This window comes from Ahaetulla prasina, chromosome 1 (genome assembly GCF_028640845.1).
Source record: "Ahaetulla prasina isolate Xishuangbanna chromosome 1, ASM2864084v1, whole genome shotgun sequence".
Lineage (NCBI taxonomy): Eukaryota > Metazoa > Chordata > Lepidosauria > Squamata > Colubridae > Ahaetulla > Ahaetulla prasina.
In genome coordinates, this window is record NC_080539.1 from 297,706,647 (window position 1) to 297,731,127 (window position 24,481).

A 24,481-nucleotide genomic window follows, 5' to 3' on the forward strand; every position below is an offset into this window, starting at 1 on the left:
CAGCAGATGAGACAGGGGAGAGCACCCTACAACCTATAGTATCTGTTTTGCTCCTGCTGCATTGATGCAATGTACTGTAGTCTGTAAAATCTCTTTCTCATTTAATGAGAGAAATAGATGACAGGATCTGGGGAATCATTAGCAGCATTTAAAGGTAAAGGTAAAAGTTACCCTTGCACATATGTGCTAGTCGTTCCCGATTCTAGGGGGCGGTGCTCATCCCCATTTCAAAGCCGAAGAGCCAGCACTGTCCGAAGACGTCTCCGTGGCAGGGGTGAAATCTAAAAATTTTCCCTACCGGTTCTGTGGCTGTGGCTTAATTGGTGGGCGTGGCTTGGTGATCAGATGACTGGGTTGGCGTGGCCAATAACAATAAATAATAAAAATAATAAACAAAGTATACAAAACAATAAGAGGTACCAAAAACCAACTTTCACACTTTACACACACACAACACAACACAACACAACACAACTGACTCACACACAATGTAAAAGCAGCTGCACTTCACCCAAAATGGCCCCTGCAACAAGCAGGAACCTCACACTTTCACACTTTACACACACACCACACAACACAACTGACTCACACACACACAAAATGCCACATACAGCTTTGTGAGATTTTGTGTGTTTGTATAGTTAGAATGAAACACTACAGAAACACACCAAATCTCAGAAAGCTGCACAAATGCTCCAACACTGGAAATTTTAAAGAAAATGTTGGATAGCCATTTGTCTGAAATGGTGTAGGGTTTCCTGCCTGGGCAGGGGGTTGGACTAGAAGACCTCCAAGGTCCCTTCCAACTCTGATATTATTATTATTATTATAAATATTTTATTTTATTATTTTTATTTATTTTTTTAGATCAGAGTCTCCAACTTCAGTAGCTTTAGGTTTGTGGACTTCAACTCCCAGAGTTCCTCATTCAGCAAAGCAGGAAGTCAAAGCAGGCTGTAATCAGTAGCTGAAGTAAGCATTGCGTTGCCAGCCCGAAAGGAGCAGTATGCAGTAATTATAGGTAAGTGAGGAGGTGGCATTGGGTGAGCATGGGTGGGAGTGGGGGCTGTTAAAAAGTGAGTTTAGCCTGCTAGGATCAGGAAACTCCTCTGGGATTGCCAGAGGAAAAAAAGTTTTAAAGTCAGCTCCTCTGACGATCTCAGCTGAAGTTCCCTCATAACAGCCCAGAACCTCTTAAAATAATTGTTTTAACATGTAGAAAACATGTTTTTTAAGGTTCTGGTGATGAGGAACTCAGCTGGGATGGCCAGAGGAGCCTTTTAAAGCCCCCCCCCAACTTTTTTCCTTTTTTCCCCCTTCGGCTGAAGAGGTTTTTTAAAAAAAACTTTTAAAGTGTTCTGATGATCTCTGCTCAGCTCCACAATCATCAGATTTTTTTTTACTTTTAAAGGCATGTTTTTGGCTGAAGAAAAACTTTTAAAAGTTAAAAAAAAACAACTCTGCTGATGGTGCGGCTCAGCAGAGGCAGGGGGACGGGGCCAGGGATTTTTGCTACCGGTCCTCCGAACCTGCAGCTGCCATCGCTGCCTAATCGGGCAAGCCGGTGCGAACCGGGAGCATTTCACCCCTGCTCCGTGGTCATGTGGCCAGCATGACTAAATGCCAAAGGTGCATGGAACACTGTTACCTTCCCACCAAAGATGGTCCCTATTTTTCGACTTACATTTTTTTTACCTGCTTTTGAACTGCTAGGTTGGCAGAATTTAAAATTTACTAAAAGTGTCACCTTTCCATTAGACTGAAGATTAAGACGAGTAAAAAACAGCAACAACCCCAATAGCTTTAGGAACATTTCCTGAACATTATACAGAACCATAAAAATTATCTTGGGTCAACCTACATCGTTGATTGCCAGAGCTATGATGATCCCAGAAAGATGGCTAAGAAATCTCAAGCCATCTTTTGTAGCAAATTTGCACTCAGAATCAGCACTTGTCCAGGTACAAAGTACTACTTAGCTTAGTAATAAACCAAATTTATTTTGGTTTACACAAAATTCTAAGTCATAAACTTAGTTATAAGCAACAATGCTCACACACCACAAAGCTTGCAAATCCCAATGCTTGTACAACACATAAATCAAAACTAGGCAAACATTTTATGGCATTGTATGATATGTGGATTCAATACATGCATTATTTAACCCCAAACTGACTTAAATGAAAGTTCTATTCTAATCAAAAGAACAGTCTCCTAATTTTATGTTTATAGATACAATAACAGGCCATAACCTATGCTTCAGTTCTTTCTTTGATAGTAAGGATAGTAAGGAAGGTGGAAGACATTTTATTGGTGCTGCTCATTTAGTTAAGGGGGAAAAATCAATCAAGGCCTTCACCCATGACTTTTTCAAAAAGCAGTGTACAGTTTATATATAATAAATATTCTGATATCATCATCTTCTTCTAATGACCCCATAATCCCTTGCAGGATGGAATCTGGGCAACTGAATGGAGCTAGCAGAGTGTTTTAATGGCCAGATGCCCTTCCTGTTGCCAATGCGGATTTCTGTTTAGCAGATATATTCTCAGTGTGCCCAGGGAGAGAAATAACTACCTCTACCTAGGATTGAGCTCACAACTTCCTGATTGTGAGGCGAGAGCTCCACCTTTAGGCCCCTGTACCACTCCTAATAAATATTATGATATCCCTACATGATATCCCTTTCATTCTGTGACATGCAAATATTATTCAAAAATGGATTTAACCTGATGACTTTAATTCTTTTACGTTGAGTATGGCAAAAAAAATAATAATCCAATCTTTTCTGATTACAAAGAGGTCATTCTTTTATAGAGAACCTTTCTGAAAAAAATCTACTTCAAAAAGCTGACAATGTAAGACATTATTATTTTATGTAGTAGTAGAAAACACAATAATTGATTGTACTGTTATACCTTGATCCATGACTTATGGTTTAAATAAAATATAAGATGGTGTTTTATTACATAAAAAGAAAATAAAGAAGCAAAAATAAATGTGAATTGGTTTAATGAATGATAAATGCTTTTGAAATCTTCGAAAAATTCATAATTACTAGAAAGAATTTTATATTCATAATTCCCTGGAAAGGTTTTTTTAACAGCAGCAAATTTTTCATGTTGGAATTATTACTGAGAAGCAATAAGGCTTTTGAACGAACTAGATGAAAAAATGAAAATGAAAAAAGCAGCTGTGCTAACATTTCTAGGGCAAGATTGGGCAAAGTGTGGCCAGCAGGCAGTCTCCAAATTCCACGAAGTCACACTGTTATAATCTGGAGATTAAATGGTTGATTTTCCATAGTATTTATTTCCTTCTTTTGTTTAGAAAAAGGCAGACAAGGTGACTAAAGAAATTCTTTTCCTTGATTCATCCATTCCCACAATTCCTGGTAGGTTTCTACTTGATTGTTATTCACATAAATTGTCATAGGACACCTAAGTAGATTTTTCTTGTCAAAACTGGGTTTATTTTCTGTTCCTTTCTCAGAACATTTAAATTACTAATTCCCAAATTAAATATTTCATGGATGAACTGATTCCATTCAGAATCTTATACCTGGCTATCTTAATTTCTTATTTACTTATTTTTTTTTCTTTACTGGTAATTAATTTCCTCTATAAGACATTGCACAGAAGATTTAACAGCAGGATAAATTGGATCGAGCATTGATATTAATTTTATATTGCTATTTGGCATTTTTTATGCAATCTGACTTTAATATACAAACTATATTTGGTGGTACTGCAGAATTTTTTATGCTCTAGTGAGGAAAAGGGAAAAATCTCATGTGGAGAGGAGAATTTATCAGGTCTGTCTGTCTGTCTGTCTGTCTGTCTGTCTGTCTCTCTCTCTCTCTCTCTCTCTCTCTCTCTCTTTTTAAGCATCCAGCCAGAGTGAATTCGATATGTTTAATGTTAAATGTATTTGATGTTTGGGTCATTTCCCACCCTTTCTTGTACACAATTCTCTTTTTTGTTGTTAGAGTTAGATGTATGTTTTTCTGTTTTGTATTTTATTTTGTTTGTGTATGTGTGTGTATATATACACACACACACACACACACACACACACATAAATAATATATATATATTTATATATATATGTATATATGTATATATATGTGTATATATTTGTTTTCTGACCAAAGACCTACATGTGTGTGTGTGTGTGTGTGTGTGTGTGTGTGTATATATATATATATATATGTATTATATATATATATGTTTTAGTAGGTTTTCATGGGTATAGGTATGTAGGTCTTGGCATTTTCGGGTCTTTTCCCGTGTAAGGTTGAGAGTATCTTGGTGATGTTTTGAGAAGGTCTCACTCATCATCTTCAGGCTGGTGTCTTCAACTTTGTGCTTCTCGAGCAAAGAATGGTCGGAGCTGCCGTCTCTCCATAAATACTGGTGGGGAGGTGGGGAGGTGGGGAGTGGTGAAGGAAACAAATTAACCTCCAAAACTGAACACTATAACAAGAGAATAATTATGGAAGCCATCAAAATAGAGAAACACCCCCACAATATGAACAAACGGGATGACACCTCCCGCCTACCAGACATCTGGAAACCAGCCTTGGTCAACAAATGAGTCCCAGCCATGAAAATTGACCCCGGACCCAGGACAACACACAACGCCACCACCAATCATCCTCACCAGATTCAAACCCAAACCCATCCCACAGACGAAACAAAATCACAATCCAGAAGCCAGACCATGCTGACACCACTGGCTGCTGCGCCCCCCTCTGATCCCCACACAAAGCAGTCTGATACACACCAGGAACACATGACAGGACCTCGGACTCGGAACCAAACCAGGGATGCTGCATCACAGCCAGCTGCTCAAGACATCATATCACAGAACTTCAGAGGCCACAACACCAAAGCTCAGGAACAAAAGACCAGGATCACACCCACATAGGATGCTACGAAACAGCCAACCAATCTGCAAACACCACCTCATCTACCAATCAGGATGCAACCACAGAGCCAACCAACCCGCTCACAGCAACACTCCCCACCTCCCCACCATTATTTATAGAGAGATGGCAGCTCCGACCACTCTTTGCTCGAGAAGCACGAAGCTGAAGACACCAGCCTGAAGATGATGAGAGAGACATCGTCGAAATGTCACCAAGATACTCTCAACCTTACACGGGAAAAGACCCAAAAATGCCAAGTGTGATTGGACACACAAGGAATTTGTTTTGGTGCATATGCTCTCAGTGTACATAAAAGAAAAAGAAAAAAGAAAAAAAATACCTTCATCAAAGGTACATATTTACATTTACATATGGAGACATAGATCCAAAGTCCAACCATTAGCTCTTATGGAACATGACATATTCCTGACTCCTTTACTTGCTAGGAGCCAGTTTTGAAGCCATGCAATTATTCATTACTAAGTTTGTTGTCCCACCAGACAGCAGCAACAATGCCTTTCTTGCAGATCTCAGGATACTGAGATATTTTTAGAGAGAAGGATGGGTTCCAAAGAGATGGAAGGAGTTATTCTCTGCCTCTGAGGCCTCAAGAGAAAGTTAATCTTGTTGATCAATAGATTTCTCCAAAACTCTTCTTCCCCTTTTTCTTCTGCTGAGTACTCCTTCGAAGATGTCGTGGAAAAAAAGCTGCTGGAATAAATTCTCCTGATTTTTTACACTCTTTAGTGACACTGAGTTTATGCCCCTTCCCTTTCTTTATCTTCCTTTGCTTCACTCTGTAATAAAATAATCCTTCTTTTGGATTGCATGCGGTGGAGATATTTCATTGATCATCTCCTTGGTCCCAAAAGTTTCCTTAAAGTAATGGGAATTAATAATTATGGGAATCAATAATACAAATGGCAGACAGAGAGAGTGAATTCCATCTGATAAATCACAGACTTCCCTTACAGAAATGTTCTATTTAGGCCACCAAGCAATAATTCGCTCAAGTACTATTTCCAAATGCTGATTCTGAGAATATTGCCTTGAAATGTTGGCAAAGGAGAGAAATAAGTATGCACGCAAGAGTTGCTTGTTTCATATAGTGATTGTTTAGTATTCAAGATGGAGCCTGCTAAGGCATGTAGTATATTCAGCTTTGTTCATAGATTTGCTCAGTTTTAAAAATGGCAAATCTCAGATAGAAAATTAAATGTAAAACAATGCATCAGAATCAGCTAAACACAGGCTGCTCCTTGGACCAGCCAAGAGGGCTGTATTATCAATACCACAAAGATTATTGCCTTCTGTTACTTTCAGCATTTCTTCCAATTTAGGTTTTTAAGATCACTATGATTATATAATTACCGTATGTGTATAGGATGCAGAGGATGTCCAGAGTTATAACAAAACAAGTGTGGTTTTAATGAGAACAATACCAGATATGAAATGAAAGGGATATGGCATTTATAACCCAGATGATCAATTCGATTAAAAAGCAAAATGGGAAATACCACAAGTAATGAATCTGAAGTCTTATCCAACAAGGAATATCTCTACTTACATGGCTACAATAGTTTTTATTTAGATTCCTAATGTAGTATGTTTAAATTTTACATTTTTTCTTACATTGAACTAGGTAAACTCTCAAAATGGAATGTTGGTATCTTCAGAATTAGATCGGTTTCATTGGAGATGATGTATATAATATAATGAGCAATTATTCCTTCAAATGATGGTACAATAAAATCCCATTTAATTATTCCCTATTTAACAGATGCAGAAGACAACATTTACATCCAAACATCTGAAATAACAGACAAGTCCACTGCATCCAAAGTAGTTGGATTAAGTCTATCTTACTTTTATGACAACCATGGCAATTTATTTATTTAGAAAATTCATATAACCATTCATACGTAACTCTGGGTAGCAAGCAATACATACAAAAACAATAAGCGTAACTAATTAAAATAAAAAAATGCATGGAAAAATAAATAAATAGCCAAGGCATTACATAATACTTGCACAATACTTTATGACAACCATGGCTATTTATTTGTTTAGAAAATGTATACAGTTGTCCATACGTAACTCTGGGCAGCAAACCACACATGCAAAAACAATAAGCATAACTAATTAAAATAGAAAAATGCATGGAAAAATAAATAAATACCCATATTTGCACAAAACACCCATGTATGGGCCCTAACTCTTGGGGGGAAGAGACAAGTTTGAACAGCCTTCCAGAAGGCTGAGAGGGTTGAGGCTATCAAATCTCATAGAATGTGCCTCCTCAGCCCCATAGGGTGGCACTGTTTGGTACAGGGAATCTGGAGCTTGCCTATTCTGTAAAATCTGATAATGGAGCAATCAGAAACCTTCAGAGACACATGATCCTGCAAGTGATTTGGCCTATGCCATGTAAGACTTTAAAAGTGATGCTAGCACCTTCAATTGCAATTGAATCACAAATGACTATGCAAAAGAGCAATGATAGAAATTGACCCAAACAATATATGTTGTATTTAACAGACCTTTGAGAATAATGGAACCCATCCCACAAGTGAGTTCATTAAATCAAGATTTTATTGTATTATGAGTCCACTAATGCATCACTTTCCTCAGGATAATAACATGTATTTTCTTGATTCTTAAACCGATTAAGGAGTGGTTATTTTCTGGAATGGTCATTCCATCATTAGAATAGCTGTTCACGGAGGGTTCTTTTGTAGGTGGGTGTTTGTGTATGCCTGTGTGTGCGCACACTCGTGTATTTTGACTCCTAACAATTGTCTGGATAAATCCCTGTAATTTTCTTGGCAACATTTCAGAATTGGCTTGCCATTATCTCCTTGGTAGGCAGAATGTCTGACTGGCCCACAGCTGGCTTTGTGCCTAAGATGGAACTAAAATTCCAGGTGCCCCAGTTTCTAGCCTGGTGCCCTAACTACTACATCAAAGGCTCTCAATGGAGCTATGATGAAAATGACTACTCAAGGGTTTTAGTAAGAAAAGTTTTATTTATGAATGATAACTTTAACTGTATTTCATAGAATGACACACACACACACACAGCAAACAAACTCATTTATGCACATACTCTATCCCAGCGAATTCAATGGGATTATGGATTACTCCGAGGAATCTGGGATTCCACCTTAAAAGTCTGAAGAACAGATCTTTAGATGTCAGGCAAGAATGAAGATGCCCTTTTTCTTTTTGCTACCAGTTTATGTTCATTCAAGAGCATCTGAAGGTTAGTTTTAATTTCTTTATGACTTGTACTTTATAGAAGAGATTTATGTTAAAGCTTCAAACTGGAAGGTTACTTTGAAGGTTGAAATATTTTAGTAATGAAAAAATATTAAATTTAAATCTTAAATCTCATTTATAGTGATATGTAAGCATAGAATCATAAAGAAGAATAGAAGGACATACTTTAGGAAAATTTTTAGTTCGACATCCTGGCCAGTGCAAAAAAACTTTACTACAGTGTTAATGATATATGACCATTTAGCCTCTCTTTAAACACTTTGGGTGGGGGGAATTAGGGGTGAAATCCAGCAGGTTCCGTCAGGTTCTGGAGAACCGGTAGAGGAAATTTTGAGCAGTTCGGAGAATCGGCAAATACCACCTCTGGCTGGCCCCAGAGTTGGGTGGGAATAGGGAGTTTGCAATATCCTTCCCCCAGGAGTGGGGAGTTTGCAATATCCTTCCCCCAGGAGTGGGGATGAATGGGGAATTTGCAATATCCTTCCCCCAGGAGTGGGGAGGGAATGGGGATTTTGTAGTATCCTTCCCCTGGAGTGGGGAATGGAGATTTAGCATATCCTTCCCCTGCCACACCCACCAAGCCACGCCCACCAAGCCACACCCACAGAACAGGTAGTAAAAAAAATTGGATTTCACCACTGGAAAAAAATCTACCACCTCCTGAGGAAGATTGTTTTTACTTGCTTATAATTTAATCTCATTCCCATTCTGTCTACTTCTGGAGCAATTGTGGACAACCCTATCTCATTTAGGGATTGCCTTTCACTGATTGTGTCTACCTGTTCCATCAAGTCCAACAGGAGAGTCCTGCTATTGGCCCTTTCTATTAAAGACTGCCCCCTGGTGGGACCCAGAAAGAGAACCTTTTCTGTTGCAGTGCCTGGTCTTTGAAACATCCTTCTCCCAGAGATCGGATTAGCCCCAACCAGTGGTGGGTTTCTACTGGTTCGCTCTGGTTCAGGCAAACGGGTAGTGGCGGTGGTGGGAGGCTCCGCTCACCCACCCGGAAATCATCATGGACTCTCTGCGCATGCGCAGAAGGTTCTGAACCAGTAGCCAAGGTAAGTGGAACCCACCACTGCCCCAACCCTGGTGGCTTTTTGACCAGTTTTGAATACTTAGCTGTCACCAGGCATGAAGGTCAGAATATGTGCCAGAGCCCATGGCATGGTTGTGTGGTTGTGGCTGGAATGCTTTTTATATTTTTAACTTTACGTTACCACCTTTAACTTAACGTTTAACTTAACCTTTAACTTAACTTAATGTTACCACCTTTAAAGCGCTCCATGGCTTGGGGCCTGGGTACTTATGGGACCGCTTGCTGTTACCTCATGCCTCCCACCGTCCCGTACGCTCTCACAGAGAGGGACTTCTCAGGGTGCCGTCTGCCAAACAATGTCGGCTGGCGGCCCCCAGGGGAAGATCCTTCTCTGTGGGGGCTCCTACTCTTTGGAATGAACTACCCCCTGGTCTATGCCAAATACCTGACCTTCGGACCTTTCGCCGCGAATTGAAAACATATTTGTTTATTCGCGCGGGGCTAGCTTAAACTTTTTAAACTGTTTAGTTTTTAAATTTTAAATTCTATTTATGTTTTAAATTGGGGTTTTTAGATTTTAAATATTTTAATTTCTCGGCCAATTGTGTAATAAGTTTCTTAATTTAGTTTTTAAATTGTATATTGTGTATGTTTTTTAGCCTGGCTGTACACCGCCCTGAGTCCTTCGGGAGAAGGGCGGTCTAGAAATTCAATAAATAATAAATAATAAAAAAACTGCTATTGGAATAAAGATGGGATAGACAGCCACATGCATTGAAATAAACAATAGTAAATAAATAAATATTCTATGTGACAACCCTTTAATTACTTGAAACAATTATTGTGTCACCCTGGAAGCTAAACACACACAGCATCTCCAAACATTTTTCACAGTTTTTCCTATCAAGCCTCTTGCACTCAACATGCAGTCCTCAATGGAGCTGCATCGACATGGAGGGAAGCATGCAGTCGGGTACTACAAGGTTCTGTCTTAGGCCCAGTACTCTTAACATCTTAATAAAGAATTTACCTCAACACTGGCCCCTATCTAACAAAATGCAATTCAGTAGTGAGAAAAGCAAGACTTTACTCTCAGGCAAGAAAAAACCAAATGCACAGGTATAAAATAGAATAGAATAGAATTTATTGGCCAAGTGTGATTGGACACACAAGGAATTTGTCTTGGTGCATATGCTCTCGGTGTACATAAAAGAAAAGATACGTTCATCAAGGTATGACATTTACAACACAATAGATGGTCAATATATCAATATAAATCATAAGGATTGCCAGCAACAAGTTATAGTCATACAGTCATAAGTGGAAAGAGATTGGTGATGGGAACTATGAAACGATTAATAGTAGTGCAGATTCAGTAAATAGTCTGATAGTGCTGATGGAATTATTTGTTTAGCAGAGTGATGGCCTTCGGGAAAAAACTGTTCTTGTGTCTAGTTGTTCTGGTGTTCAGTGCTCTATAGCGTCGTTTTGAGGGTAGGGGTTGAAACAGTTTATGTCCAGGATGTGAGGGAATAGGTGATACATGGCTGAACAGCAGTAACTGTGAGAGGGATCTATCTAAGAGTCCTAGTGGGCAATCAAAAATAAGTCAGTAGTGTGTTGCAACTGCCACAAAAGTCAATGCAATCCTAGGCTGCATCAACAGAGGAACAGTATCAAGATTACATGAAGTGTTAATGCCATTTTATACTGGTAAGACCACACTTGGAATACTGTGATCAGTTTTGGTCAACATGACACAAAAAAGATGTTGAGACTTTAGAAAGAGTATAGGGAAGAGCAACAAAGATGATTAGGGGACTGGAGGCTAAACTGTATGACGAATGTTTGTGGGAACTGGGTATGTCTAGTCCAGAGTTTCTCAATTGTGACAACTTGAAGAGGTGTGGACTTCAAGTCCCAGAATTCCCCAGCCAGCTGTGCTGGCTGGGGAATTCTGGGAATTGAAGTCCATACCTCTTCAAGTTGTCACAATTGAGAAACACTGGCTCTAGTCTAACAAAAAGAAATATTAGAGGTTACATGATAGAAGTCTTTCAATATTTGAGGGGCTGTCACAGAGAGGAGGTGGTCAACCTATTGTCCAAAGCACCTGAAGGCAAGACAAAAAATATGGAAGGAAGCTTAACAAGGAGATATCCAACCTAGAATTAAGGAAAAATTTCCTGTCAGTGAGAACAATTCATTGCCTCCAGAAGTTGTGGGTGCTCCAGCATTGGAGGTTTTTAAGAAGAAATTGGACAGCCATTTGTCCAGAATCATATAGGGTTTCCTGCTTAAGCAGTGAAGGCAAGCCCTCCAAGGTCTCTTCCGACTCTATAAATTATTTTGTCATAATTATTCTGTAATTCTACTGCCCTCTGGCTAGGCTCTAGTTTGACAATGTCTTCCTTAAAAGGCAGTGTGCAAAACTGGATGTAGTTAGAACACAGCAGACTGAATGAGTGTCTCTTTCAGACAACTTCTAATGTTAGCCACTACCACCATCTGGGACAGGATTAAAACAATTAAAGAGTGGAGCAGAAAACTTCCAATCTCTGTCTCCCACATCTCCACAATAGAACTTAATCAAGAGCCACGTCGCCACGATGTAAAAAAGATGTTGAGACTCTAGAAAGAGTGCAGAGAAGAGCAACAAAGATTATTAGGGGACTGGAGGATAAAACATATGAAGAACGGTTGCAGGAACTGGGTATGTCTAGTTTAACTAGGGGAGACATGATAGCTGTGTTCCAATATCTTAGGGGCTGCCACAAAGAAGAGGGAGTCAGGCTGTTCACCAAAGCACCTGAGGGTAGAACAAGAAGCAATGGGTGGAAACTGGTCAAAGAAAGAAGCAACTTAGAACTAAGGAGAAATTTCCTGACAGTTAGAACAATTAATAAGTGGAACGACTTGCCTTCAGAAGTTGTGAATGCTCCAACACTGGAAATTTTTAAGAAAATGTTGGATAACCATCTGACTGAGATGGTATAGGGTTTCCTGCCTGGGCAGGGGGTTGGACTAGAAGGCCTCCAAGGTCCCTTCCAACTCTGATGTTATGTTATGTTAAGAGCAAAAAAACGACTCAAGTCAAGTTTTCAAGTCTTGATGAATCTTTGGATGTGTCTGTTTAAGGAGTAAAACAAATACCTGAACCAAGACTTTTAGACCACCAAGGATGCTAAACTCAAGTTAGCTTCCTTAATAGCTCACTTAGGCATTTGCAGATGCTGGCTTGTGAGTTATTTTGAACAAGTACTTGTATTTTTGTATGGGAACTAAGAAGTAACTAACCACAAAGCTGACTTGTGCCAACCTCCACTTTACTATGTATTCTCACTATAAGCAGAATATTTTAGGCATATTATTGAAAATAGTATAATTGCCATTTGACATAATTTCTGATCAGCATTTAATTTATAACTGTTTGTGCCCTCCTTAAGTAAGCAGAATTTTATTGTCTGTCCCTGCATTGTTCAAATACTCAAATATGCCTTAAGAAGATGTGTGGTGTCAGCTCATTAACTGGGTCATGGAGTATTTTCCAATTTCTTTGTGGTCTCCCATTCAAGTAATAACCAACTCTGAATCTGTCTAAATTTTCAAAGGTTAGCCTTAGCCAGTTGTTATCAGGCATTAAGTTGCTTATTTCCATCATAGAAGACAGGGTATGGAGTGAGATCATGCCCCATATTTTCTAACAATCATATCCTGGTTGGGTTTACTATTAGTACGGCAGATAAAATTAATTGTTACTCCAACCTGAAAAATTGGGAAAAAGATGTATGTAGCTACATTCTGCTTTTATTACTGGACTTAGAAAAAGCAAAATCTTTGCAGCTCAAGAACCTATTCTGGAAGGTTTGTTACCCAATGAGTCTATAGGCCATTCAGGTTTGACAGGCTGTACTTCTGAAATAACATGTTGAAAAACTTATTGTAAAATATGCACCTGTCAAAATTTTGCATTTGCTAATGGAGATGTGTGAACCTTTGAGAAAATTGATCTGCAAGGAATGAACAACAACAACAAAAAGAAAGCTATAGAAAAAGGCTTTTTGGGGAAATGAAAAGAAATATAAAACGTCCTCCAGTTCGGAAAGCTTTATATAACACAAAGAAAATACTCGCTGATGTGTTACATCAAGGATGGTACTAATTCAGCAAGAAGGAAAGTTGGTATTTGCTAAACGCTGTATTAGCAATGGATTAAAATAGGCACAATAAAAAGCTGGGCAGTTAATAAAGAAAGAGTTTAGCATGAAGTAGCCATATCACTTTGCTTGAACAAAATGTCCTTTTGCATTTCCAAACCTTTTAGGCTACATACTTACTTCAGTCCGGAAGTTAGCCCCATTTTGCTTCCTGAGACATAATGTCCAGTCTACATGTATGCCTCAAAGCACACTGAAGAAGTCCCATGCTGAGTAATGCTCATATTACTTAGAAAAAAAATCTGGCCTCAAAGGGAATTCTAAACTCTTACTCTTACTTACTTGTTGAGTCTTGTTAGCAATGGAGACCAACATCTGAGTCACAGGGTACTCCTGTTTATCAGTTAGCTGCTGTTGCAATGGCAGTGAGAAAAAGAAAGAGGAAGGTATAGCGGAGTTCACCTTCTAATAACCCAGATTATTGAGGAGAAACTTCCTAACAGTGAGGACAATTAACCAATGGAACAGACATTGTTGGGTGCTTTATCATCGGAGGATTTTAGGAAGAGATTGGACAGTCACTTGTTTGAAATGGTATAGGCAGAGGTGGGTTTCAGCAGGTTCTGACCAGTTCTGGAGAACCAGTAGCAGAAATTTTGAGTAGTTCGGAGAACCGGTAGTAAAGATTTTGACTGGCCCCCGCCCCCATCTATTCTCTGCTTCCCAAGTCCCAGCTGATCAGGAGGAAATGGGGATTTTGCATAACCTTCCCCTGGAGTGGGGTGGGAATGGAGATTTTACAATATCCTTCCCCTGCCATGCCCACCAAGCCACGCCATGCCCACCAAGCCACACCCACAGAGCCGGTAGTAAAAAAAAATTAACCTACCACTGGGTATAAGATCTCCTGCTTGAGCAGGGGGCGAGACTAGAAGACCGCTAAGCTCCCTTACAGCTCTATTCTGATTCTGATTCAGATGGTTTAAAATGGAAAAATTCAACACTGCAAGATCGAATTTAGTTCAGTCACCTCTCTTTCGAGCTTTCAGACTTGTGCTGGAGCCCATCTTCATGGAACTTTTCTCTACTTGAAAATGTACTTTGGGCTATTTATGTGGTGCTTTCCTATTGGTTGATTGGTGTGCTGATGACCCGTGATTGGTGGTTGTTTCCTTGTGCAGCCAAATTCGGCATTACCCACCACAGAGGAATGGTCTATAAATTCATATATAAATGAAATTTATAGAATTTGCTAAGATGGCAAAAGTGACTTCTTTGATTAGCGAAAGGTCATTACTGACATTCATCAGTGACTGGGAACCCCCTTATGGACTTTTTGTGTCAAGAAGAAAATTATTTTGTGACCTATGGTTTCTATGATTAGAAAGAATAGTTTATAGAAAGAAAGGAGCAAGAGAGAGATTCTATTACAGTTACATGGATAACTGCCAAGTAGAAAATCAGAAGCCACTATCTATATCTATATATCTATATCTATATCTATATCTATATCTATCTATCTATCTATCTATCTATCTATCTATCTATCTATCTATCTAATTAGAAGATCTATATATATATATTTATTTATGTTTTCTGTCCTGTTTTTCTATTTCTTTTAGTTTTTGTCTCTTTCCTTTCCTTTCTTTTTCTTCTTTTTCACATATACTATACGTACATTTTTTGGGAATTTCTTATTCTAGTATTATGATTTCTTATTAATTCTTACTAAACTCTTTTAATAAAAAGTATTTTAAAAAGGAAAAAGGGAAAGGAAGGTATAATGGAGTTCCGCTACTTCATCTTCTAATAATCAGTATGGCACCATGCAGCAATTAAATCAGACCAGAAGCAATAATGGCAGGCAAAGAGAATGCAATCTAGGCAGCTAATTTCATGCTGGTATAATTTTCTGCTTCCTTGGGATTTATTGTCATGCCTTACTGCAGTAATTGCAGCAGGAAGATGCTTCACTCTTGCTTCTTAATGGACATTCTTCGTGGCCCAGCCTTTGTCTTATCCCCAGTCTACTTTGGAAGTAATCTAAACTTGGTCATGATTGTTCCAGTTTAAAGGTAGTATTTTCTGTCTTCTCTCAATCAACCTACAATGTCTCATTCATCAGCTGGGTGATGACACCAAGCAACTGCCAAGCTCTATTGGTCAACTGAAGTTGCTTTGAGAACACCCCTTCCATGGCCATGTTAGCCTGACTTGCTGGAGATATCCGGACCTGGTTTCACAGCCATGAAATGCATGATTGGCAAAGCACAATTTAATAACAGATCCAGTGGCCTTTAAGAAGACAAGTGTTTCCAAATTCTTCCAAAGTGACAGGTGGATGGACAAACTGGTAAATTTGGATTGCTGACAGATGGGTGAATTCCATAAGGAGGAAGATCACAGAGGTGTAGTAGGAGAAGAGGACAAGGAAGAATTAGGAAAAAGAGCTGCAGGAGGATTAGAGTGGTCCCTTTTTCTTATAAGAACTCCTTCTGAGTGACCCTAGCATAGATTCCACTGCTTTCCAAAAATTCTGAAATCATCTTTGTACCAATAAAGGAGAATATTTGTAGCTCAGGGATGAAATGAGGGATCCTTCGTGCCAGAGGTGGGATTCAAAAATTTCAGCAACCAGTTCGCTGCCTGGTTGTTGGGTGGACATGGCCATGGGGGCGCAACCTACTTGGCCTCCTGCACCACGGTGGGGGGGGGAATTTTCACCCTCCCCTTGAGCCTCCAGGAGAGCGAAAATGGCCTCCCCCAGGCACCAGTGGCCCTCCGGAGGCTGGAAATGGGCCCATTTCTGGACTTCCAGTACTTCCAGTAGTCCCGTTTTTCACCCTCGCAGAGCTTCTGCGTGGGCCTGCACTTACCTGGCATCCAAAATGGGCCGTGTGGAGACTCCTGGATGGGGCGGGGTGGGGTTGGAGGGGTCAGCTGGAACAACCAGTTCGGTGAACCAGATTAAAATTAACATCCGGTTCTCCCGAACCCGTCCAAACCAGCTAAATCCCACCCCTGCTTGGTGCTCTCTGAGCTTGTTTGTTTTCTTGCAAACGTTTCATTATCTGAACTAGGAAACATCATCAGTGCTAGTGGGGAATTGAATAAAATTTGCAGACTTGCAAATCTGACCCACCTTTGGAAATTTAAGTCAACAATATTTAGATACCTGACAGAAGGGCATGATGGCCTAGTGGTGAAGATCCTTGCCTCCCACTCGGAAGATTGAGAATTCAACGTTGGGTAGCAGGAAATATTTCTCTCTTAGGGCGCAAAGGAAAAAAAACAAACCTGCTGCAGAGGCATCAGGAAGGGCATCCAGCCAGTAAACTCTCAACCCCATCCAGTTGCCCCAACTTTACCACGAATAGGGACTACAGAAAGAAAGTTTTTTTAAAAAAAATTGGATTCATGACTACCAGCTGGTAATTGGAATCCAGATTTTGCTGCTATGACCTATCTGTCACCAAGTAGATCAACAATTGAAACATGATACTGTTGACTTGTCAAAGAATCGTGACAGTTTCAGCACTGATACGATTCATTCTTCTTTTCCTTGCCATCCTATGGCACCTTAGTTCTCTTCTTTAATGTTTATCTTTAGTGTTTACCTTTAGCGCTAAGCGTCTTGAAGAAGAACAAATCTGCTGTCTCAGTTCATTTCTTCGCCAGGGCAATAATTAATTAGTCTGTTGGGGTTTTTTTTAAAGACTCTCTTTTTATTTATATCTTTTTCATTATTGCGGGTTTTTTTTAGCCCAAGAATAAATGCTTCCCTTAGGATACCTCATTGCCTAAGCTCTCTTTAGATGAGTTCCTGCTCCCTCTCCTGTAAAATGACTTGCATTTATTAATTAAAAATAACTCTGCATGTATAACAATAATTAAAGATTTGAGCTCTCCAACCTTTGTATATTGAATTGAGACACTTTGTTGTTTAAATTGAGGATTTACAACCTAGAGTGTTAAACAGAGCTTTTAATTATTACTTAGATCTGCTATTAAATCTTTTTAAATTGGAAACCATAACACATTGCCTCCTATTCACAGTTTACTAACTGTGGAAAGTAACTTACGTGGAATGGGCATTCTGTGTGATATTGGAGACTAATTTCATTTCACATTACTGGAAACTTACTGTGAACCTGAAATTGCCTGTAAAATTGTATTCACATAATGGCACCATTTGATGCATATGTGTCCCTTTTATTCATTAAAAATCTAAAGCAGGCCATTATCCAGTTCAAAATGAGAGGCAACTCATTCCAATTCAAGAAATGGTGATGGTGGTGGTGATGATGATGATGATGATGATGATGATGGAGAATGCAAATGTACCATATGTGCTAATACCAAGATACAAGGCATCTCTGGACTAAAGCATAAAAATTGAGCTTTTGACTTCTCCTGTTAGGCCATGCATATAAAAGAACTCTTTTGGCTCCACCGCAACCATTAGAAATTAGAATTTTAGTTTTTATTTAAATGTGGTGAAACTGGAAACTTCAAAATGCGATGATTTGTATCAAACCCTGGCTTTGCACAAATGAAAGGCATTTGTTTTTAGCTGAGCTCTTTCATTTTTGCTGATCATCCTATGATATAAATCTGTACCATATTTTTTTTGCCATAAGAAATCCCACATTATTGCTATTAATCATTCAAGTCTTGTACTTCTGAATCTTCCTTAGATCTATAGTTTTGATGACCATGCTGTATGCCCAGCATCCTTTAAGAGGAAACCTGGGGCAAAGGTGATAACTGACTAAATAGCTCATTTGCAGGATGGGGAATGTTGAAGACCCATCGAGTGCAACTTGTTGGTATATAAATTACATCTTTGGCTAACTAGCTACATGCTGGATTTGGTATTCTGTTGGCCTAGAGCTGGTGATCCAAAAGTGTAAGAATTGTTTGTTACACTTTGATATGGATAGATCACTCTGTGATCAGTTTTAAATTACTGTCGGCACAACAGCAGACACATCACGCATCCCCTAGTCACCTCCCACTTGGACCACTATAATGCACTCTACATACGGTTGCCCCTGAAGAGCATTCAGAAGCTTCAGATAGTTCAAAATGCAGCCACCTACAAAGTTTTATGCAATTCAACATTTCCACATGTGTCACTCCTTCCAGATGTAATTCAAGATGCTGGTTATTACTGGGTAATTGAAGGACCGCCTCTCCCTGGTTATAGTTACCTGGCCTCAGGAGAGAGGGGTTGCATTTCAGAGGCAATGTAGCCCAGATATTATATGTGAGAGAAAGAAGATGAAGACAGTTCCTCCCTAACAGTTCACAGAGTATATTGTAGATGCAGCTAATAGAGCACTCAGTCTGGGGAGATTTCATCCAGAAACTTCTTATCCCAATAATATGGAAAGAAATGGTAGTATGTCTCTCATGGCATTACAGTAGTATAGTTATTAGGCAACCATGCTATTTAATGATATTGTTCTGGTGTCTTTGGAAAGAGTGGAATTTCATGTCCATAAAACCCTATACTATTGAATTACAGTGCATCATTTTTCATTTTGTAAAAAGTTCTTGTTGGTTTCTTGATCTCCTTCAGCTGGCACCTTATGCTTGTACTTTGCTGCTTGTACTTCACTGCTATGACAGACTGTAATGAAGTATGGAGAGGGGGAAATGTAAGGGGGAAGGTTGGGGGGAAAACAAAAGTAAGTGATGTATCTGTAAGTGAAGTATGCAGTGGAGTACCCCAAGGCTCTGTTTTAGGCCCAGTATTCTTCAACATCTTCATCAATGACTTGAACGAGGGGATAGATGGGGAACTCATCAAATTTGCAGATGACACCAAGCTGGCAGGAATAGCCAACACTCCAGAAGATAGGCTCAAGATACAGAAAGATCTTGACAGACTAGAACATTGGGCGCTATCTAACAAAATGAAATTCAACAATGAAAAAAGTAAGGTTCTACATTTAGGCAAAAAACCCCAAAATGCACAGGTACCATATATGTGGTACCTTGCTCAATAGTAGTACCTGTGAGAGGAATCTTGGAGTCCTAGTGGATAACCATTTAGATATGAGCCAGCAGTGTGCAGCAGCTGCTAAAAAAGCCAACACAGTTCTGGGCTGCATAAACAGAGGGATAGAATCAAGATCACGTGAAGTGTTAGTGCCACTTTATAATGCCTTGGTAAGGCCACACTTGGAATATTGCCTCCAGTTTTGGTAGCCACGATGTAAAAAAGATGTTGAGACTCTAGAAAGAGTGCAGAGAAGAACAACAAAGATGATTAGGGGACTGAAGGCTAAAACATACGAAGAACGGTTGCAGGAACTGGGTATGTCTAGTTTAATAAAAAGAAGGACTAGGGGAGACATGATAGCAGTGTTCCAATATCTCAGGGGTTGCCACAAAGAAGAGGGAGTCGGGCTGTTCTCCAAAACAGCTGAGGGTAGAACAAGAAGCAATGGGTGGAAACTGATCAAGGAAAGAAGCAACTTAGAACTAAGGAGAAATTTCCTGACAGTTAGAACAATTAATAAGTGGAACGACTTGCCTGCAGAAGTTGTGAATGCTCCAACACTGGAAATTTTTAAGACAATGTCGGATAACCATCTGACTGAGATGGTGTAGGGTTTCCTGCCTAGGCAGGTGGTTGGACTAGAAGGCCTCCAAGGTCCCTTCCAACTCTGTTGTTATATATCTCCTCTAGATGCTGCTTCAAGGTCACCCAGCATAACAATTGCATACCAAACTGCTTGGACTGACCATTATGAAAACATCATTGCTGGAGCCTGACTCGTGCAGAGGTGGGCAATGGGAGGTAGCTAAAAGAGGGAAAGGTTGAACTTAGGGATTTTGGGACACGATTTTCAGTTCTGGCTTTGCATTAGTTCAATACACTTGCCTTCTAATAAAACTATACCTTTCTCAATAAATGGAACCAAAGATTGTTTCTATTTAGAGGTTTAAGTGGTGGCAGGTCTGATGTTCAGTCTTTCTTTGACTCTCTGTAAAGCTACAAAGAAAGGGAAAAAAACATGATTCAAAAATGATATGGAATCAGCATTTTACTATTTGAGTCCATGAAGATTTACTTTCATGTTGAATTATCAAGATCTAAGTTCTCACATCCAATTGCTAGAAGGGATGATAAATAGTAAATTCTGATGGCATCATACACTTCACTTCTGTATGTCAGTTTGGAGGCAGCTACACCTTGTCATGTTCCTTAGGCAACAGAACATCTTGGGCTGCCCTTATTAATTACACATATACTTCAGTTTTTCAAAGCTCTTGACATTAGCATGTATATTATTGCCCTAGGGAAATTACATTTCTCATGGCTCCTGGAAGCAGTATGTAACTGTGTATCGTGGGACAGGAGAGAGATGTGCAAAGAAAGAGATAGAAGTGAGAGGAGCAGAGAAAAATGCCATTGCTCTTTCATTAAAGTCATGGTAGCTGCTTGGGAGAAAGTAGATAGGGAAGGGCAAGAAAGCAATTATCTCCTTGCATTGTTAATCACTAACAGTTGTTGCAACAGCCATGGAAGATGTATTAAGCGAGAGGGCTGAGGATCTGGAGAGACAAATTGATTGGATGAGCAGTTACTAGTGAAATTAGCAGTGGGAGGGTAGATTTATTTCTGTTTCCAATTTTCCTTTGAAAGGCTGATCCCGATCCAAAAAGATCGGAGCTTTGGAGAGTTTGTTACTAGGACAGCTGACTCGGTGAGGTGTTTTCTAATGTGGAAAAAAAAATTGATGCTTTGGGATAGGAAAGGCATTGGGAGTTATTAATTTTGATCTCTTAGAGTCGTTTGAAATTACTTATGAATAAATCAAACATAATAAAGGTCACAGGCACTTTTTAATCTATTTATAATAGAAGTTAAATTAATTTTAAAAAGCATACTACAAGTAAGACTGCTATCTACACGGAAACATCTGGGCAGATTTTAAGCAGAGAAAAGATTTACCACTGCCTTTTTCTGGATTTTTTCCCCAATTCCAGATGAGTCTAGCTAAATTAATCTGGGATAATTCATAAATTCTCATTTTTTTCTGACTAGAAAAAAAAATCAGGCATTTAAAATATTTCCATATAGTTATACTGCCTAGGCACTTGCTTATATTACAGAGAGGGCTTGGCAACAATGTTGTACTATGCCCTAGTTTAATCTCTCTCTTCCTCTTTCCGTTACTTTCTATTATGGTCTGGTTCAGTGTAACCACTGCACAATTTTTATTTTCTACTTGAAATCCCAATTGGCTTCTTATTATTTCAGTGTAGAATATTGGATAAACTGCTGTAATTTATTTAGAGTTGGCGGAACATATTTGCAGCTTGAGGCAGAGTAGCATCTATTCAAGATGCATCTCTTGTTGCAAACTGGGTCAAAGTATTTTGGTACTTAAACTCTAAATTCCTGTTCTGCTCCCAGGTAGCTGTAGTGAATGGGAAATCTGCATTTGTAGAAAGAAGGCATGATAGTCACTTCTCTCCTACTCATTCAGTTATTGCAGCAAATACACTTCCCTCAGAAAGCAGTCAGGAGAATCCAAAATGACTTCTGGTGCAAGCATGTATATTAGACGTCATCCACAGGCCCTTCTTTTGGCTAAGGAAAACAAAGGCTTTGGAGCTAGGGGAAACATGGTCTCCAGAAAGGAAGTGGAGAGAAAAGGGTTTTGCCTGAGTAAATCCGAGCGGAGATCCTCCAAGTCCTCCCAGCTCTTTCCCTTATCTTTAAAAAGCTTTCCCTGAGATTACTTGGAGAAATAAGAAAGCAGATGTGGAACCAAGGAGAAAAAACTACTGGAGGGAAGAGAAGGAAAGATTGCTGAAAGATGAAGATTGGAAACAGAAACAGGATTTTGGTATGAGCTAGTTTCCAGGAGCAGGAGAGAGATAAGTGATGTTCAAGAGGAAGCGAACCATAAGAGCAAAGATACATTTCTTTCATAGCCCCCAAAGAGGGCTGTGAAAATATTTACAGACCCCTCACATCCATTTATTTATTTATTTATTTATTTATTTATTTATTTATTTATTTATTTATATTTATTTTGTCAAACACAACAGTATATATAAGTGTAAGCATGAAATAACCGTATGAATTGGATACAATCAAAGGGAACATTAGGACAGGAACGGTAGGCATGCTGGTGCTCTTATGCACGCCCCTTACAGACCTCTTAGGAATGGGGTGAGGTCAATAGTAGATAGTCTTTGGTTAAAGCTTTGGGGATTTTGGGAAGAGACCACAGAGTCAGCTAGTGCATTCCAGGCATTAACAACTCTGTTATTGAAGTCATATTTTCTACAATCGAGATTGGAGCGGTTTACATTAAGTTTAAATATATTGTGTGCTTGTGTATTGTTGCGATTGAAGCTGAAGTAGTCTTCGACAGGAAAGACATTGTAGCAGATGATTTTATGAGTTATACTCAGATCATGCCAAAGGCGGCGGAGTTCTAAATTTTCTAAACCCAGGATTTCAAGTCTGGTGGCATAAGGTATTTTGTTTGTTTGTTTTGTTTGTTTGTTTTGTTTACATTTATACCCCGCCCTTCTCCGAAGACTCAAGGCAGCTTACAGTGTTGTGATCAGAGGAGTGGAGAACTCTTCTTGTAAAATATTTCTGGACATGGTCAATTGTATTAATGTCCGAAATGAGGTGTGGGTTCCAGACAGGCGAGCTGTATTTGAGAATTGGTCTAGCAAATGTTTTGTATGCTCTGGTTAGTAGTGTAACCTTTCTGGAGAAGAAGCTACGTAAGATTAAGTTTACAACTCTTAAAGCCTTTTTGGCGATGTAGTTGCAGTGGGCTTTGGCACTTATATCATTTGATATGAAAACTCCAAGGTCTTTGATGGGGTAAGGGTCATCTACAAGGTAATGTCCATCAAGCTTGTATTTAGTGTTCTGATTCTTTTTTCCAGTGTGTAAGACAGAGCATTTGCTGGTTGAGATTTGGAGTTGCCAAATTTTTGACCATTCTGACACAAAGTCAAGGTCTTTTTGAAGGGTAGCCGCATTGTTGGCAGTGTTAAATAGTTTAACGTCATCGGCGAAGAGAACACAATTATTTATAATATGGTCACAGAGGTTGTTAATGTATAATATGAAGAGTGTTGGTCCTAGAATGCTGCCTTGGGGGACATCGCTATTGACAGGAGTGGGATTTGTTAAGGCACTGCCTATTTTGACCACTTGTTGTCTGTTTGACAGGAACGCTGCTATCCAATTATGGAGGGGTCCAGAGATGCTGTAGGGTTTTAGTTTTAGAAGAAGTTTGTCATGTACTACAGAGTCAAAAGCTTTACAGAAGTCTATGTAATTTGTGTCTATTGCTTTGTCCTGATCAAGATTTGTTGTCCATATGTTTTTGCATGTTTTTTCTGGACATAAACTGTTTCAACTCCTATCCTCAAAATGATGCTATAGAGCACTGCACACCAGAACAACTACACACAAGAACAGTTTTTTCCCGAACGCCATCACTCTGCTAAACAAATAATTCCCTCAACACTGTCAAACTATTTACTAAATCTGCACTACTATTAATCTTCTCATCATTCTCATCATCCATCTCCTTCCACTTATGACTCTATGACTGTAACTTTGTTGCTGGCAATTCTTATGATTTACATTGATATATTGACCATCATTTGATGAATGCATCTTTTCTTTTATGTACACTTACAATTTATACTGTATTTGTTCCTGATTGCTTATTTATGACTATCATTACGTGTTGTATCATTAAGTGTTAAATTTGTACCCTATGACTATCATTAAGTGTTGTAATGTTGTACCTTGATGAAGGTATCTTTTCTTTTATGTACACTGAGAGCGTATGCACCAAGATAAATTCCTTGTGTGTCCAATCACATTTGGCCAATAAAAAATTCTATTCTATTCTATTCTATTCTATTCTATTCTATTCTATTCTATTCTATTCTATTCTATTCTATGGGCCAGGATTTAAAGAAAGGTACTGAGTTAGAGCCAAGAAAAATTTCAAGGGACCCAAAATATTTTTGGTATGCAGTGTGGAGGCTCTGGGGAAACAGGATGAA